The 17,163-nt window shown below is 42.1% G+C and overlaps 1 protein-coding gene and 1 pseudogene across 11 annotated transcripts in view; both read right to left on the bottom strand.

Annotated features, from left to right (window-relative positions):
- LOC139756399 (protein kinase C, brain isozyme-like) overlaps positions 1–17,163 on the bottom strand; it is a 498,787-nt gene that overhangs the window by 240,877 nt on the left and 240,747 nt on the right. The gene's annotated exons all lie outside the window — the stretch shown is intronic.
- Positions 7,960–9,660, bottom strand: LOC139756403 (protein arginine N-methyltransferase 1-like; annotated as a pseudogene).

The following is a 17,163-nucleotide window of genomic DNA, read 5'->3' as shown; positions in this document are numbered from 1 at the left end:
GATAAATAGTTACTTTTGTCTAAAATCGCACCAGTGTTAGCCTTATCTGCTTTAGTAATATGTATATCCTTGTCTTTTTTAGGGTGTTAATAGCTCTTGTAAATCCTTGTATTTTAACTTTCTAAAAGGGGAAACAGAAGAAGGAGTCACGAGGGGAGTGCTCATCCTCCTCGAAGGCTCAGATTGGGGTGTCTAAATGTGTGTGGATGTAACCAAGATGAGAAAAAAGGAGAGATAGGTAGTATGTCTCAGGAAGGGAACCTGGATGTTTTGGCTCTGAGTGAAACAAAGCTCAAGGGTAAAGGAGAAGAGTGGTTTGGGAATGTCTTGGGAGTAAAGTTAGGGGTTAATGAGAGGACAACAGCAAGGTAAGGAGTAGCACTACTCCTGAAACAGGAGTGGTGGGAGTATGTAACAGAGTGTAAGAAAGTAAATTTTAGATTGATATGGGTAAAACTGAAAGTTGATGGAGAGAGATGGGTGATTATTGGTGCATATGCACCTGTGCATGAGAAGAAAGATCATGAGAGGCAAGTGTTTTGGGAGCAGCTGAATGAGTGTGTTAGTGGTTTTGATGCATGAGACCAGGTTATAGTGATGGGTGATTTGAATGCAAAGGTGAGTAATGTGGCAGTTGAGGGAATAATTGGTATACATGGGGTGTTCAGTGTTGTAAATGGAAAAGGTGAAGAGCTTGTAGATTTATGTGCTGAAAAAGGACTGGTGATTGGGAATACCTGGTTTAAAAAGCGAGATATACATAAGTATACATATGTAAGTATGAGAGATGGCCAGAGAGTGTTACTGGATTCCGTGTTAATTGATAGGCGCGCAAAAGAAAGACTTTTGGATGTTAATGTGCTGAGAGGTGCAACTGGAGGAATGTCTGATCATTATCTTGTGGAGGTGAAGGTGAAGGTGAAGATTTGTAGAGGTTTTCAGAAAAGAAGAGAGAATGTTGGGGTGAAGACAGTGGTGAGAGTAAGTGAGCTTGGGAAGGAGATTTGTGTGAGGAAGTACCAGGAGAGACTGAGTACAGAATGGAAAAAGGTGAGAACAAAGGACGTAATGGGAGTGGGGGAGGAATGGGATGTATTTAGGGAAGCAGGGATGGCTTGCGCAAAATATGCTTCTGGCATGAGAAGTGTGGGATGTGGGCAGATTAGAAAGAGTAGTGAGTGGTGGGATTAAGAAGTAAGATTATTAGTGAAAGAGAAGAGAGAGGAATTTAGACAATTTTTGCAGGGAAATAATGCAAATGAGTGGGAGATGTATAAAAGAAAGAGGCAGGAGGTCAAGAGAAAGGTGCAAGAGGTGAAAAAGAGGCAAATGAGAGTTGGGGTGAGAGAGTATCATTAAATTTTAGGGAAAATAAAAACATGTCTTGGAAGGAGGTAAACAATGTGCGTAAGACAAGGGAGCAAATGGGAACTTCAGTGAAGGGGGCTAATGGGGAGGTGATAACAAGTAGTGGTGATGTGAGAAGATGGAGTGAGTATTTTGAAGGTTTGTTGAATGTGTTTGATGATAGAGTGGCAGATATAGGGTGTTTTGGCCGAGGTGGTGTGCAAAGTGAGAGGGTTAGGGAAAATGATTTGGTAAACAGAGAAGAGGTAGTAAAAGCTTTGCAGAAGATGAAAGCTGCCAAGGCAGCAAGTTTGGATGGTATTGCAGTGGAATTTATCAAAAAAGGGGGTGACTGTATTGTTGACTAGGTGGTAAGGTTATTTATGCTTGCATAGTGCCATTGTATAAAGGCAAAGGGGATTGAGAGTGAGTGCTCAAATTACTGAGGTATAATTTTGTTGAGTATTCCTGGTAAATTATATGGGAGGGTATTGATTGAGAGAGTGAAGGCATGTACAGAGCATCAGATTGGGGAAGAGCAGTGTGGTTTCAGAAGTGGTAGAGGATGTGTGGATCAGGTGTTTGCTTTGAAGAATGTATGTGAGAAATACTTAGAAAAGCAAATGGATTTGTATGTAGCATTTATGGATCTGGAGAAGGCATATGATAGAGTTGATAGAGATGCTCTGTGGAAGGTATTAAGAATATATGGTGTGGGAGGCAAGTTGTTAGAAGCAGTGAAAAGTTTTTATCGAGGATGTAAGGCATGTGTACGTGTAGGAAGAGAGGAAAGTGATTGGTTCTCAGTGAATGTAGGTTTGCGGCAGGGATGTGTGATGTCTCCATGGTTGTTTAATTTGTTTATGGATGGGGTTGTTAGGGAGGTGAATGCAAGAGTTTTGGAAAGAGGGGCAAGTATGAAGTCTGTTGGGGATGAGAGAGCTTGGGAAGTGAGTCAGTTGTTGTTCGCTGATGATACAGCGCTGGTGGCTGATTCATGTGAGAAACTGCAGAAGCTGGTGACTGAGTTTGGTAAAGTGTGTGAAAGAAGAAAGTTAAGAGTAAATGTGAATAAGAGCAAGGTTATTAGGTACAGTAGGGTTGAGGGTCAAGTCAATTGGGAGGTGAGTTTGAATGGAGAAAAACTGGAGGAAGTGAAGTGTTTTAGTATCTGGGAGTGGATCTGGCAGCGGATGGAACCATGGAAGCGGAAGTGGATCATAGGGTGGGGGAGGGGGCGAAAATTCTGGGAGCCTTGAAGAATGTGTGGAAGTCGAGAACATTATCTCGGAAAGCAAAAATGGGTATGTTTGAAGGAATAGTGGTTCCAACAATGTTGTATGGTTGCGAGACGTGGGCTATGGATAGAGTTGTGCGCAGGAGGATGGATGTGCTGGAAATGAGATGTTTGAGGACAATATGTGGTGTGAGGTGGTTTGATCGAGTAAGTAACGTAAGGGTAAGAGAGATGTGTGGAAATAAAAAGAGCGTGGTTGAGAGAGCAGAAGAGGGTGTTTTGAAATGGTTCGGGCACATGGAGAGAATGAGTGAGGAAAGACTGACCAAGAGAATATATGTGTCGGAGGTGGAGGGAACGAGGAGAAGAGGGAGACCAAATTGGAGGTGGAAAGATGGAGTGAAAAAGATTTTGTGTGATCGGGGCCTGAACATGCAGGAGGGTGAAAGGAGGGCAAGGAATAGAGTGAATTGGAGCGATGTGGTATACCGGGGTGTAAGTGCTGTCAGTGGATTGAATCAAGGCATGTGAAGCGTCTGGGGTAAACCATGGAAAGCTGTGTAGGTATGTATATTTGCGTGTGAGGACGTATGTATATACATGTGTATGGGGGTGGGTTGGGCCATTTCTTTCGTCTGCTTCCTTGCGCTACCTCGCAAACGCGGGAGACAGCGACAAAGAAAAAAAAATATATATATATATATACACATAAAGTGTCAGGTCGTAGATCCAAGATGACGGCAGCGTCGTGAAGAATTTGAGGCGGTTATCGTGGCCACAGTTCAAACTCGATTCTACTCTCTGGATGATCGCTTCAATCCCTGCATTGATGGCATGACAGGTCCATGCTTTGTATGCCCATCAAGGACAGTGCTGGTGAAGTCATTGGCCAAGCACAGGTCATCAACAAACATCAAGGACAGGCCTTCACAGCAACAGATGAGAAGGTTTTTGAATCCTACTTACAGTTCTGTGGCATTGGCTTAAGAAATGCCCAGCTCTATGAACGCTCTCAGTTAGAAGTCAAACAGAATCAAGTCGTCCTAGATCTGGCACGGATCATCTTTGAGGAGCAGAGCTCAATAGAGCAGATTGTGTACCGCATCATGACACACATGCAGAGCCTCTTGCAGTGTGAACGGGTTCAGGACATAAGCAATCTGTATGAACCAGATGGCATCCTCCCTCATGTTTTGGACAAATAATCTTTTGAGCTTGAGCCCATGATCCACCACAGATAACTTTAACATTTTCTGACTTGATATATATATATGTTTATAGTTGTGTTACTGGAGTAATAGTTTTCATACATGGTGCTCTGACAAGAAAATAGTGAAATTGGAAAAGAATGTAACTTAGACATTGAAGCTTATTCTTTCATTGAAATGTGAACAAAAGGAGCATTTTTCAAAGTGATAGAGATAGAAAGCAAAAACGTGTTTTTCATGAATGTACTGGAAAAGTTGAGGTCTAGATAAACTTTTGGTCTGTCAAGGCTTTATTATGGAGGATGACCAACTACCTACCCACATGTATCCAAGATATGGTTGTACTTTGTGTAATGAAGTCAATTGAGAAACATCATAAGCCAATATTCCAGTTTCATGATAAGAGAAGTGGTCCAGGCAGTATGATACAGTGGTTAAATTGATGAAAACTACTATTGACGTTTGTGTAAATAAATTATACATTTCCCTTTTCCATAGCCAGAGGTTGAACCATAATGTGATATTCATCTTTTTAAGTTCATTTCAAGACAGAAGTTTCAGTTTTCTAAATTATTTCTTACATTTTTTCATATATATATATATATATATATATATATATATATATATATATATATATATATATATATATATATATCCCTGGGGTTAGGGGATTAAGAATACTTCCCACGTATTCCCTGCGTGTCGTAGAAGGCGACTAAAAGGGAAGGGAACGGGGGGCTGGAAATCCTCCCCTCTCGTCTTTTTTTTTAATTTTCCAAAAGAAGGAACAGAGGGGGCCAGGTGAGAATATTCCAAAAAAGGCCCAGTCCTCTGTTCTTTACGCTACCTTGCTAACGCGGGAAATGGCGAATAGTTTAAAAGAAAAAAAAAAAATATATATATATATTATATATTTTTTTTATTATACTTATTATACTTTGTCGCTGTCTCCCGCGTTTGCGAGGTAGCGCAAGGAAACAGACGAAAGAAATGGCCCAACCCCCCCCATACACATGTATATACATACGTCCACACACGCAAATATACATACCTACACAGCTTTCCATGGCTTACCCCAGACGCTTCACATGCCTTGATTCAATCCACTGACAGCACGTCAACCCCGGTATACCACATCGCTCCAATTCACTCTATTCCTTGCCCTCCTTTCACCCTCCTGCATGTTCAGGCCCCGATCACACAAAATCTTTTTCACTCCATCTTTCCACCTCCAATTTGGTCTCCCTCTTCTCCTTGTTCCCTCCACCTCCGACACATATATCCTCTTGGTCAATCTTTCCTCACTCATCCTCTCCATGTGCCCAAACCACTTCAAAACACCCTCTTCTGCTCTCTCAACCACGCTCTTTTTATTTCCACACATCTCTCTTACCCTTACGTTACTCACACGATCAAACCACCTCACACCACACATTGTCCTCAAATATCTCATTTCCAGCACATCCATCCTCCTGCGCACAACTCTATCCATAGCCCACGCCTCGCAACCATACAACATTGTTGGAACCACTATTCCTTCATACATACCCATTTTTGCTTTCCGAGATAATGTTCTCGACTTCCACACATTCTTCAAGGCCCCCAGAATTTTCGCCCCCTCCCCCACCCTATGATCCACTTCCGCTTCCATGGTTCCATCCGCTGCCAGATCCACTCCCAGATATCTAAAACACTTCACTTCCTCCAGTTTTTCTCCATTCAAACTCACCTCCCAATTGACTTGACCCTCAACCCTACTGTACCTAATAACCTTGCTCTTATTCACATTTACTCTTAACTTTCTTCTTCCACACACTTTACCAAACTCAGTCACCAGCTTCTGCAGTTTCTCACATGAACCAGCCACCAGCGCTGTATCATCAGCGAACAACAACTGACTCACTTCCCAAGCTCTCTCATCCCCAACAGACTTCATACTTGCCCCTCTTTCCAAAACTCTTGCATTTACCTCCCTAACAACCCCATCCATAAACAAATTAAACAACCATGGAGACATCACACACCCCTGCCACAAACCTACATTTACTGAGAACCAATCACTTTCCTCTCTTCCTACACGTACACATGCCTTACATCCTCGATAAAAACTTTTCACTGCTTCTAACAACTTTCCTCCCACACCATATATTCTTAATACCTTCCACAGAGCATCTCTATCAACTCTATCATATGCCTTCTCCAGATCCATAAATGCTACATACAAATCCATTTGCTTTTCTAAGTATTTCTCACATACATTCTTCAAAGCAAACACCTGATCCACACATCCTCTACCACTTCTGAAACCACACTGCTCTTCCCCAATCTGATGCTCTGTACATGCCTTCACCCTCTCAATCAATACCCTCCCATATAATTTACCAGGAATACTCAACAAACTTATACCTCTGTAATTTGAGCACTCACTCTTATCCCCTTTGCCTTTGTACAATGGCACTATGCACGCATTCCGCCAATCCTCAGGCACCTCACCATGAGTCATACATACATTAAATAACCTTACCAACCAGTCAACAATACAGTCACCCCCTTTTTTAATAAATTCCACTGCAATACCATCCAAACCTGCTGCCTTGCCGGCTTTCATCTTCCGCAAAGCTTTCACTACCTCTTCTCTGTTTACCAAATCATTTTCCCTAACCCTCTCACTTTGCACACCACCTCGACCAAAACACCCTATATCTGCCACTCTATCATCAAACACATTCAACAAACCTTCAAAATACTCACTCCATCTCCTTCTCACATCACCACTACTTGTTATCACCTCCCCATTTGCGCCCTTCACTGAAGTTCCCATTTGCTCCTTTGTCTTACGCACTTTATTTACCTCCTTCCAGAACATCTTTTTATTCTCCCTAAAATTTAATGATACTCTCTCACCCCAACTCTCATTTGCCATTTTTTTCACCTCTTGCACCTTTCTCTTGACCTCCTGTCTCTTTCTTTTATACATCTCCCACTCAATTGCATTTTTTCCCTGCAAAAATCGTCCAAATGCCTCTCTCTTCTCTTTTACTAATACTCTTACTTCTTCATCCCACCACTCACTACCCTTTCTAATCAACCCACCTCCCACTCTTCTCATGCCACAAGCATCTTTTGCGCAATCCATCACTGATTCCCTAAATACATCCCATTCCTCCCCCACTCCCCTTGCTTCCATTGTTCTCACCTTTTTCCATTCTGTACTCAGTCTCTCCTGGTACTTCCTCACACAGGTCTCCTTCTCAAGCTCACTTACTCTCACCACCCTCTTCACCCCAACATTCACTCTTCTTTTCTGAAAACCCATACAAATCTTCACCTTAGCCTCCACAAGATAATGATCAGACATCCCTCCAGTTGCACCTCTCAGCACATTAACATCCAAAAGTCTCTCTTTCACACGCCTGTCAATTAACATGTAATCCAATAACGCTCTCTGGCCATCTCTCCTACTTACATAAGTATACTTATGTATATCTCGCTTTTTAAACCAGGTATTCCCAATCATCAGTCCTTTTTCAGCACATAAATCTACAAGCTCTTCACCATTTCCATTTACAACACTGAACACCCCATGTATACCAATTATTCCCTCAACTGCCACATTACTCACCTTTGCATTCAAATCACCCATCACTATAACCCGGTCTCGTGCATCAAAACCACTGACACACTCATTCAGCTGCTCCCAAAACACTTGCCTCTCTTGATCTTTCTTCTCATGCCCAGGTGCATATGCACCAATAATCACCCACCTCTCTCCATCAACTTTCAGTTTTACCCATATTAATCGAGAATTTACTTTCTTACACTCTATCACATACTCCCACAACTCCTGTTTCAGGAGTATTGCTACTCCTTCCCTTGCTCTTGTCCTCTCACTAACCCCTGACTTTACTCCCCAGACATTCCCAAACCACTCTTCCCCTTTACCCTTGAGCTTCGTTTCACTCAGAGCCAAAACATCCAGGTTCCTTTCCTCAAACATACTACCTATCTCTCCTTTTTTCACATCTTGGTTACATCCACACACATTTAGGCACCCCACTCTGAGCCTTCGAGGAGGATGAGCACTCCCCGCGTGACTCCTTCTTCTGTTTCCCATTTTAGAAAGTTAATACAAGGAAGGGGAGGATTTCTGGCCCCCCGCTCCCGTCCCCTCTAGTCGCTTTCTACGACACGCGAGGAATACGTGGGAAGTATTCTTTCACCCCTATCCCCAAACATAATTACATTATGTTTTAAGTAAAATAAAATGATGAAGCTAGAGTATCAATGCTGCCTGCCCTCAAGCATTGGTGATACACAATCCCTCTGGCACTGGTTGTACTGGCATTCCACGATAGCTCATTCTGGTTTATCCGTTTTCATCTGTAAAAGGCTAAAGGAGACTAAGAAAGTTTACAATCTTTGAGAAACTAAAAAAAAAAAGTATGAGAAAAAACCATTATATTACCTGTATGTGATATCAATAATATTACTTCCCTCCCATACCTCCTCTCTCTCTCTTATGCATCCTAGCCATATTGCATGAAGGTACCATGCTAAACAAGGATTGGGGCTCTGTTTTAAAACAGAAATCCATTACTTTATGTGCAGTCAATCATAAAATCATCATCCTCTTTCATTTCTTTTTCAAGCATCTGAGCAATGATGAGACACTGTGGCATTGGGCAATGACATGGAACTTGGTGCTCCTCTGTTTCTGGATCCAGCATTTCAACAGTCACTGTATAATGACGCACATTGTTGTCACTTTGAGCTAATATGAGCTTCCATCCAACTACTTCATCCTGTTCAACTTCATAACCAAAACTGGGCTGTACTATTGGCTCATTAATTGCCTGTTCCATGACATGGGTTGTGTCCTTACAAAATTTTTCATGACAATTTGCTTGCTGATTACATGGCATATTACTATGTCTAGTTTCGTTACAAAAAAGTTTATTTCCTGAATTTTCTGTGCCAGTATGTAAATCTCCTTCATTGTATACATCTTGGGATGTTAGTTTCAATTCTTGATTAGTCTCATCTGCTCCATATCCTAAAACAACAACAGTTTGTTTCCAGTGAGTACCTGGACTGAATGGTGATGTTGAAAGTTTTACCAAAGATCCAAATTCTTTTCCATCTTCATCAAAGTCTCGGCCATCAAAATCACATTCAAACCAGAGACATAGTCCTTGATAAGTCCCAGATTTAGTAAAGGCAACAAAAGATGCTTCAGCAAAGAACTTCACTTCCTCCTCTGTCACCCACCGTAGATTAAATTTCTTAACACAGCTTGGTTCTGCAAGTAAGTCAGATTGAGGAATGAGACGCACTTCTGGTTTCGTCATTTTGGACTTCAAAGCATAATGTTTCACGGCAGACATATTAAATCCATATACATTATCCCAAAAACTTATTTGTTCTTCATAGAGATGCTTTAATGAGCATGGACAAGCATAAATTCTTGCTTCTGAAGGGAAGACTGTGCCATCCTCAGCGAGAAAGTGCTCTCTAGCTTGTATTACAGAATTTAACATTGATTCATGTAGGAGATAAAAGCCCATCCACTCAGAAACAATGATATCTACTTTTTCATTTCCAGGAAGAGAAATGTCCTCAACTTTGGAATGATAGATGTGGATGATATCTGCAAACCCATTGTCATCCGCAACCTTCTGAATAACAGCAGCCATAAACCAGCTTCAACAGCATAAACTTTCTTGGCCCCAGTGCAGCCATGAACAGAGACAGAATACCTGTGCCTGCTCCAACATCCATAGCAACCTTTCCTTGGAAAAGATGTTTGTTGCTGTTGATAGCATCGTAATATGCTTTGGTTCGAGGAGAATCGGTCACCATCAATATATATAGATATATATATATATATGTGTGTGTGTGTGTGTATATGTGTGTATGTGTGTATATGTGTGTGTATGTATATATAAATATATTATCCCTGGGGATTGGGGTGAAAGAATACTTTCCACGTATTCCTCAAGTGTCGCAGAAGGCAACTAGAGGGGATGGGAGCGGGGGGCCAGAAATCCTCCCCTCCTTGTATTTTTAACTTTCTAAAAAACTGGGAAGCAGAAGGAGTCATACTCCTCGTAGACTCAGGTTGGGGTGTCTAAATGTGTGTGGATGTAACCAAGATGTGAAAAAAGGAGAGATAGGTGGTATGTTTGAGGAAAGGAACCTGGATGTTTTGGCTCTGAGTGAAACGAAGCTAAAGGGTAAAGGGGAAGAGTGATTTGGGAATGTCTTGGGAGTAAAGTCAGGGGTTAGTGAGAGGACAAGAGCAAGGGAAGAAGTAGCAGTACTCCTGAAACAGGAGTTGTGGGAGTATGTGATAGAATGTAAGAAAGTAAATTCTCGATTAATATGAGTAAAACTGAAAGTTGATGGAGAGAGATGGGTGATTATTGGTGCATATGCACCTGGGAATGAGAAGAAAGATCATGAGAGGCAAGTGATTTGGGAGCAGCTGAATGAGTGTGTTAGTGGTTTTGATGCATGCGACCGGGTTATAGTGATGGGTGATTTGAATGCAAAGGTGAGTAATGTGGCAGTTGAGGGAATAATTGGTATACATGGGGTGTTCAGTGTTGTAAATGGAAATGGTGAAGAGCTTGTAGATTTATGTGCTGAAAAAGGACTGGTGATTGGGAATACCTGGTTTAAAAAGAGAGATATACATAAGTATATGTATGTAAGTGGGAGAGATGGCCAGAGAGCGTTATTGGATTACGTGTTGATTGACAGGCGCGCGAAAGAGAGACTTTTGGATGTAAATGTGCTCAGAGGTGCAACTGGAGGGATGTCTGATCATTATCTTGTGGAGGCTAAGGTGAAGATTTGTATGGGTTTTCAGAAAAGAAGAGTGAATGTTGGGGTGAAGAGGGTGGTGAGAGTAAGTGAGCTTGGGAAGGAGACTTGTGTGAGGAAGTAACAGGAGAGACTGAGTACAGAATGGAAAAAGGTGAGAACAATGGAAGTAAGGGGAGTGGGGGAGGAATGGGATGTATTTAGGGAATCAGTGATGGAGTGCGCAAAAGATGCTTGTGGCATGAGAAGAGTGGGAGGTGGGTTGATTAGAAAGGGTAGTGAGTGGTGGGATGAAGATGTAAGATTATTAGTGAAAGAGAAGAGAGAGGCATTTGGATGATTTCTGCAGGGAAAAAATGCAATTGAGTGGGAGATGTATAAAAGAAAGAGACAGGAGGTCAAGAGAAAGGTGCAAGAGGTGAAAAAGAGGGCAAATGAGAGTTGGGGTGAGAGAGTATCATTAAATTTTAGGGAGAATAAAAAGATGTTTTGGAAGAAGGTAAATAAAGTGTGTAAAACAAGGGAGCAAATGGGAACTTCACTGAAGGGCGCTAATAGGGAGGTGATAACAAGTAGTGGTGATGTGAGAAGGAGATGGAGTGAGTATTTTGAAGATTTGTTGAATGTGTTTGATGATACAGTGGCGGATAATGGGTGTCTTGGTCGAGGTGGTGTGCAAAGTGAGAGGGTTGGGGAAAATGATTTGGTAAACAGAGAAGAGGTAGTAAAAGCTTTGCAGGAAGATGAAAGCCGGCAAGGCAGCAGGTTTGGATGGTATTGCAGTGGAATTTATTTAAAAAGGTGGTGACTGTATTATTGACTGGTTGGTAAGGTTATGTAATGTATGTATGACTCATGGTGAGGTGCCTGAGGATTGGCGGAATGCGTGCATAGTGCCATTGTACAAAGGCAAAGGGGATAAGAGTGAGTGCTCAAATTACAGAGGTATAAGTTTGTTGAGTATTCCTGGTAAATTATATGGGAGGATATTGATTGAGAGGGGGAAGGCATGTACAGAGCATCAGATTGGGGAAGAGCAGTGTGGTTTCAGAAGTGGTAGAGGATGTGTGGATCAGGTGTTTGCTTTGAAGAATATATGTGAGAAACACATAGAAAAGCAAATGGATTTGTATGTAGCATTTATAAATCTGGAGAAGGCATATGATAAAGTTGATAGAGATGCTCTGTGGAAGGTATTAAGAATATATGGTGTGGGTGGCAAGTTGTTAGAAGCAGTGAAAAGTTTTTATCGAGGATGTAAAGCATGTGTACGTGTAGGAGGAGAGGAAAGTGATTGGTTCTCAGTGAATGTAGGTTTGCGGCAGGGGTGTGTGATGTCTCCATGGTTGTTTAATTTGTTTATGGATGGGGTTGTTAGGGAGGTGAATGCAAGAGTTTTGGAAAGAGGGGCAAGAATGAAGTCTGTTGTGGATGAGAGAGCTTGGGAAGTGAGTCAGTTGTTCGCTCATGATACAGCGCTGGTGGCTGATTCACGTGAGAAACTGCAGAAGCTGGTGACTGCGTTTGGTAAAGTGTGTGGAAGAAGAAAGTTAAGAGTAAATGTGAATAAGAGCAAGGTTATTAGGTACAGTAGGGTTGAGGGTCAAGTAAATTGGGAGGTAAGTTTGAATGGAGAAAAACAGGAGGAAGTAAAGTGTTTTAGATATCTGGGAGTGGATCTGGCAGCGGATGGAACCATGGAAGCGGAAGTGAATCATGGGGTGGGGGAGGGGGCGAAAATCCTGGGAGCCTTGAAGAATGTGTGGAAGTCGAGAATATTATCTCGGAAAGCAAAAATGGGTATGTTTGAAGGAATAGTGGTTCCAACAATGTTGTATGGTTGCGAGGCGTGGGCTATGGATAGAGTTGTGCACAGGAGGGTGGATGTGCTGGAAATGAGATGTAAGAGAGATGTGTGGAAATAAAAAGAGCGTGGTTGAGAGAGCAGAAGAGGGTGTTTTGAAATGGTTTGGGCGCATGGAGAGAATGAGTGAGGAAAGATTGACCAAGAGGATATATGTGTCGGAGGGGGAGGGAACGAGGAGAAGTAGGAGACCAAATTGGAGGTGGAAAGATGGAGTGAAAAAGATTTTGAGTGATCGGGGCCTGAACATGCAGGAGGGTGAAACGCGGGCAAGGAATAGAGTGAATTGGATCGATGTGGTATACCGGGGTTGATGTGCTGTCAGTGGATTGAATCAGGACATGTGAAGCATCTGGGGTAAACCATGGAAAGCTGTGTGGGGCCTGGATGTGGAAAGGGAGCTGTGGTTTCGGGCATTATTGCATGACAGCTAGAGACTGAGTGTAAACGAATGAGGCTTTTGTTGTCTTTTCCTAGCGCTACCCTACACACATGAGGGGAGAGGGGGATGTTATTCCATGTGTGGCGAGGTGGCGATGGGAATAAATAAAGGCAGACAGTGTGAATTGTGTGCATGGGTATATATGTATGTGTCTGTGTGTATATGTATGTGTACATTGAGATGTATAGGTATGTATATTTGCGTGTGTGGATATGTGTGTATATACATGTGTATGGGGGTGGATTTGGCCATTTCTTTCATCTGTTTCCTTGCGCTACCTTGCAAATGCGGGAGACAGAAACAAAGCAAAAAAAAAAAAAATATATATATATATATATATATATATATATTTTTTTTTTTTTTTTTTTTCACACGATTCGCCATTTCCCGCATTAGCGAGGTAGCGTTAAGAACAGAGGACTGAGCCTTTGAGGGAATATCCTCACTTAGCCCCCTTCTCTGTTCCTTCTTTTGGAAAATTAAAAACGAGAGGGGAGGATTTCCAGCCCCCCGCTCCCTTCCCTTTTAGTCGCCTTATACGACACGCAGGGAATACGTGAGAAGTATTCTTTCTCCCCTATCCCCAGGGATAATTAATTAATCATGTCACCATTAAAATATTGTAACTCTTAAAATTCTAAAGTTATGAAAAGCAGTGAAGAACTGTGAAGACATTTGTACAAGTAAGAAGAGGGGAAGGTAAGTGTGAAGGTGAAGGTGGGTGTGCAGCAAAGATGTATAATGTCATCAAGACTGATTAATCTGTTTACAGACAAGGTGATGAGGGAGGTGAATGTAAGAATCTTGGATTGAGGTGCAGGTCTAGGGTGTGTTTCACCAAATAAAGTATGGAAGATGAATCAGCTGCAGTTTGATGATGACATGGATGTGATGGAAGACCAGATAGAATCTTTAGAAGCTGGCAGTAGAGTTTGGGAGAGTGTGAAAGAAAAAGTTTTGGAGTAATATATTTTATATTATTTATCATACTTTGTCGCTGTCTCCCGCGTTTGCGAGGTAGCGCAAGGAAACAGACGAAAGAAATGGCCCAACCCCCCCCATACACATGTATATACATACGTCCACACACGCAAATATACATACCTACACAGCCTTCCACGGTTTACCCCAGACGCTTCACATGCCCTGCTTCAATCCACTGACAGCACGTCAACCCCGGTATACCACATCGCTCCAACTCACTCTATTCCTTGCCCTCCTTTCACCCTCCTGCATGTTCAGGCCCCGATCACACAAAATCTTTTTCACTCCATCTTTCCACCTCCAATTTGGTCTCCCTCTTCTCCTTGTTCCCTCCACCTCCGACACATATATCCTCTTGGTCAATCTTTCCTCACTCATCCTCTCCATGTGCCCAAACCACTTCAAAACACCCTCTTCTGCTCTCTCAACCACGCTCTTTTTATTTCCACACATCTCTCTTACCGTTACGTTACTCACTCGATCAAACCACCTCACACCACACATTGTCCTCAAACATCTCATTTCCAGCACATCCATCCTCCTGCGCACAACTCTATCCATAGCCCACGCCTCGCAACCATACAACATTGTTGGAACCACTATTCCTTCAAACATACCCATTTTTGCTTTCCGAGATAATGTTATCGACTTCCACACATTCTTCAAGGCCCCCAGGATTTTCGCCCCCTCCCCCACCCTATGATCCACTTCCGCTTCCATGGTTCCATCCCCTGCCAGATCCACTCCCAGATATCTAAAACACTTCACTTCCTCCACTTTTTCTCCATTCAAACTCACCTCCCAATTGACTTGACCCTCAACCCTACTGTACCTAATAACCTTGCTCTTATTCACATTTACTCTTAACTTTCTTCTTCCACACACTTTTCCAAACTCAGTCACCAGCTTATGCAGTTTCTCACATGAATCAGCCACCAGCGCTGTATCATCAGCGAACAACAACTGACTCACTTCCCAAGCTCTCTCATCCCCAACAGACTTCATACTTGCCCCTCTTTCCAAAACTCTTGCATTTACCTCCCTAACAACCCCATCCATAAACAAATTAAACAACCATGGAGACATCACACACCCCTGCCGCAAACCTACATTCACTGAGAACCAATCACTTTCCTCTCTTCCTACACGTACACATGCCTTACATCCTCGATAAAAACTTTTCACTGCTTCTAACAACTTTCCTCCCACACCATATATTCTTAATACCTTCCACAGAGCATCTCTATCAACTCTATCATATGCCTTATCCAGATCCATAAATGCTACATACAAATCCATTTGCTTTTCTAAGTATTTCTCACATACATTCTTCAAAGCAAACACCTGATCCACACATCCTCTACCACTTCTGAAACCACACTGCTCTTCCCCAATCTGATGCTCTGTACATGCCTTCACCCTCTCAATCAATACCCTCCCATATAATTACCAGGAATACTCAACAAACTTATACCTCTGTAATTTGAGCACTCACTCTTATCCCCTTTGCCTTTGTACAATATATATATATATATATATATATATATATATATATATATATATATATATATATATATATATATATATATATATTGTTGACTGGTTGGTAAGGTTATTTAATGTATGTATGACTCATGGTGAGGTGCCTGAGGATTGGCGGAATGCGTGCATAGTGCCATTGTACAAATTTGTATTTAGCATTTTTGGATCTGGAGAAGGCATATGATAGAGTTGATAGAGATGCTCTGTGGAAGGTATTAAGAATATATGGTGTGGGAGGCAAGTTGTTAGAAGCAGTGAAAAGTTTTTCTCGAGGATGTAAGGCATGTGTACGTGTAGGAAGAGAGGAAAGTGATTGGTTCTCAGTGAATGTAGGTTTGCGGCAGGGGTGTGTGATGTCTCCATGGTTGTTTAATTTGTTTATGGATGGGGTTGTTAGGGAGGTAAATGCAAGAGTTTTGGAAAGAGGGGCAAGTATGAAGTCTGTTGTGGATGAGAAAGCTTGGGATATGAGTCAGTTGTTGTTCGCTGATGATACAGCGCTGGTGGCTGATTCATGTGAGAAACTGCAGAAGCTGGTGACTGAGTTTGGAAAAGTGTGTGGAAGAAGAAAGTTAAGAGTAAATGTGAATAAGAGCAAGGTTATTAGGTACAGTAGGGTTGAGGGTCAAGTCAATTGGGAGGTGAGTTTGAATGGAGAAAAACTGGAGGAAGTGAAGTGTTTTAGATATCTGGGAGTGGATCTGGCAGCGGATGGAACCATGGAAGCGGAAGTGGATCATAGGGTGGGGGAGGGGGCGAAAATCCTGGGGGCCTTGAAGAATGTGTGGAAGTCGATAACATTATCTCGGAAAGCAAAAATGGGTATGTTTGAAGGAATAGTGGTTCCAACAATGTTGTATGGTTGCGAGGCGTGGGCTATGGATAGAGTTGTGTGCAGGAGGATGGATGTGCTGGAAATGAGATGTTTGAGGACAATGTGTGGTGTGAGGTGGTTTGATCGAGTGAGTAACATAAGGGTAAGAGAGATGTGTGGAAATAAAAAGAGCGTGGTTGAGAGAGCAGAAGAGGGTGTTTTGAAGTGGTTTGGGCACATGGAGAGGATGAGTGAGGAAAGATTGACCAAGAGGATATATGTGTCGGAGGTGGAAGGAACAAGGAGAAGAGGGAGACCAAATTGGAGGTGGAAAGATGGAGTGAAAAAGATTTTGTGTGATCGGGGCCTGAACATGCAGGAGGGTGAAAGGAGGGCAAGGAATAGAGTGAATTGGAGCGATGTGGTATACCGGGGTTGACGTGCTGTCAGTGGATTGAAGCAGGGCATGTGAAGCGTCTGGGGTAAACCATGGAGAGCTGTGTAGGTATGTATATTTGCGTGTGTGGACGTATGTATATACATGTGTATGGGGGGGGGGGGTTGGGCCATTTCTTTCGTCTGTTTCCTTGCGCTACCTCGCAAACGCGGGAGACAGCGACAAAGTATAATAAAAAAAAAAAATATATATATATATATATATATATATATATATATATATATATATATATATATATATATATATACATATATATTGGAAAGGATCACAATTTTGCACGTGATGAAGATATTCCTATGAGTCCACTGACTGTTATATTTCTCTCTTGTGTCTCCCATGATGATGTGATTATTACACGAAAGTGCACTTGGGAACTTTTCGTGTTTCATTTTCCCCATGGACTCATAGGAATATATATCTTTTCTTTTCTTTCAAACTATTCG

This window comes from Panulirus ornatus, chromosome 21, assembly GCF_036320965.1.
Source record: "Panulirus ornatus isolate Po-2019 chromosome 21, ASM3632096v1, whole genome shotgun sequence".
NCBI lineage: Eukaryota > Metazoa > Arthropoda > Malacostraca > Decapoda > Palinuridae > Panulirus > Panulirus ornatus.
Note: the sequence above shows the minus strand (reverse complement) of the source record. Positions and strands in the feature narration are given on the sequence as shown.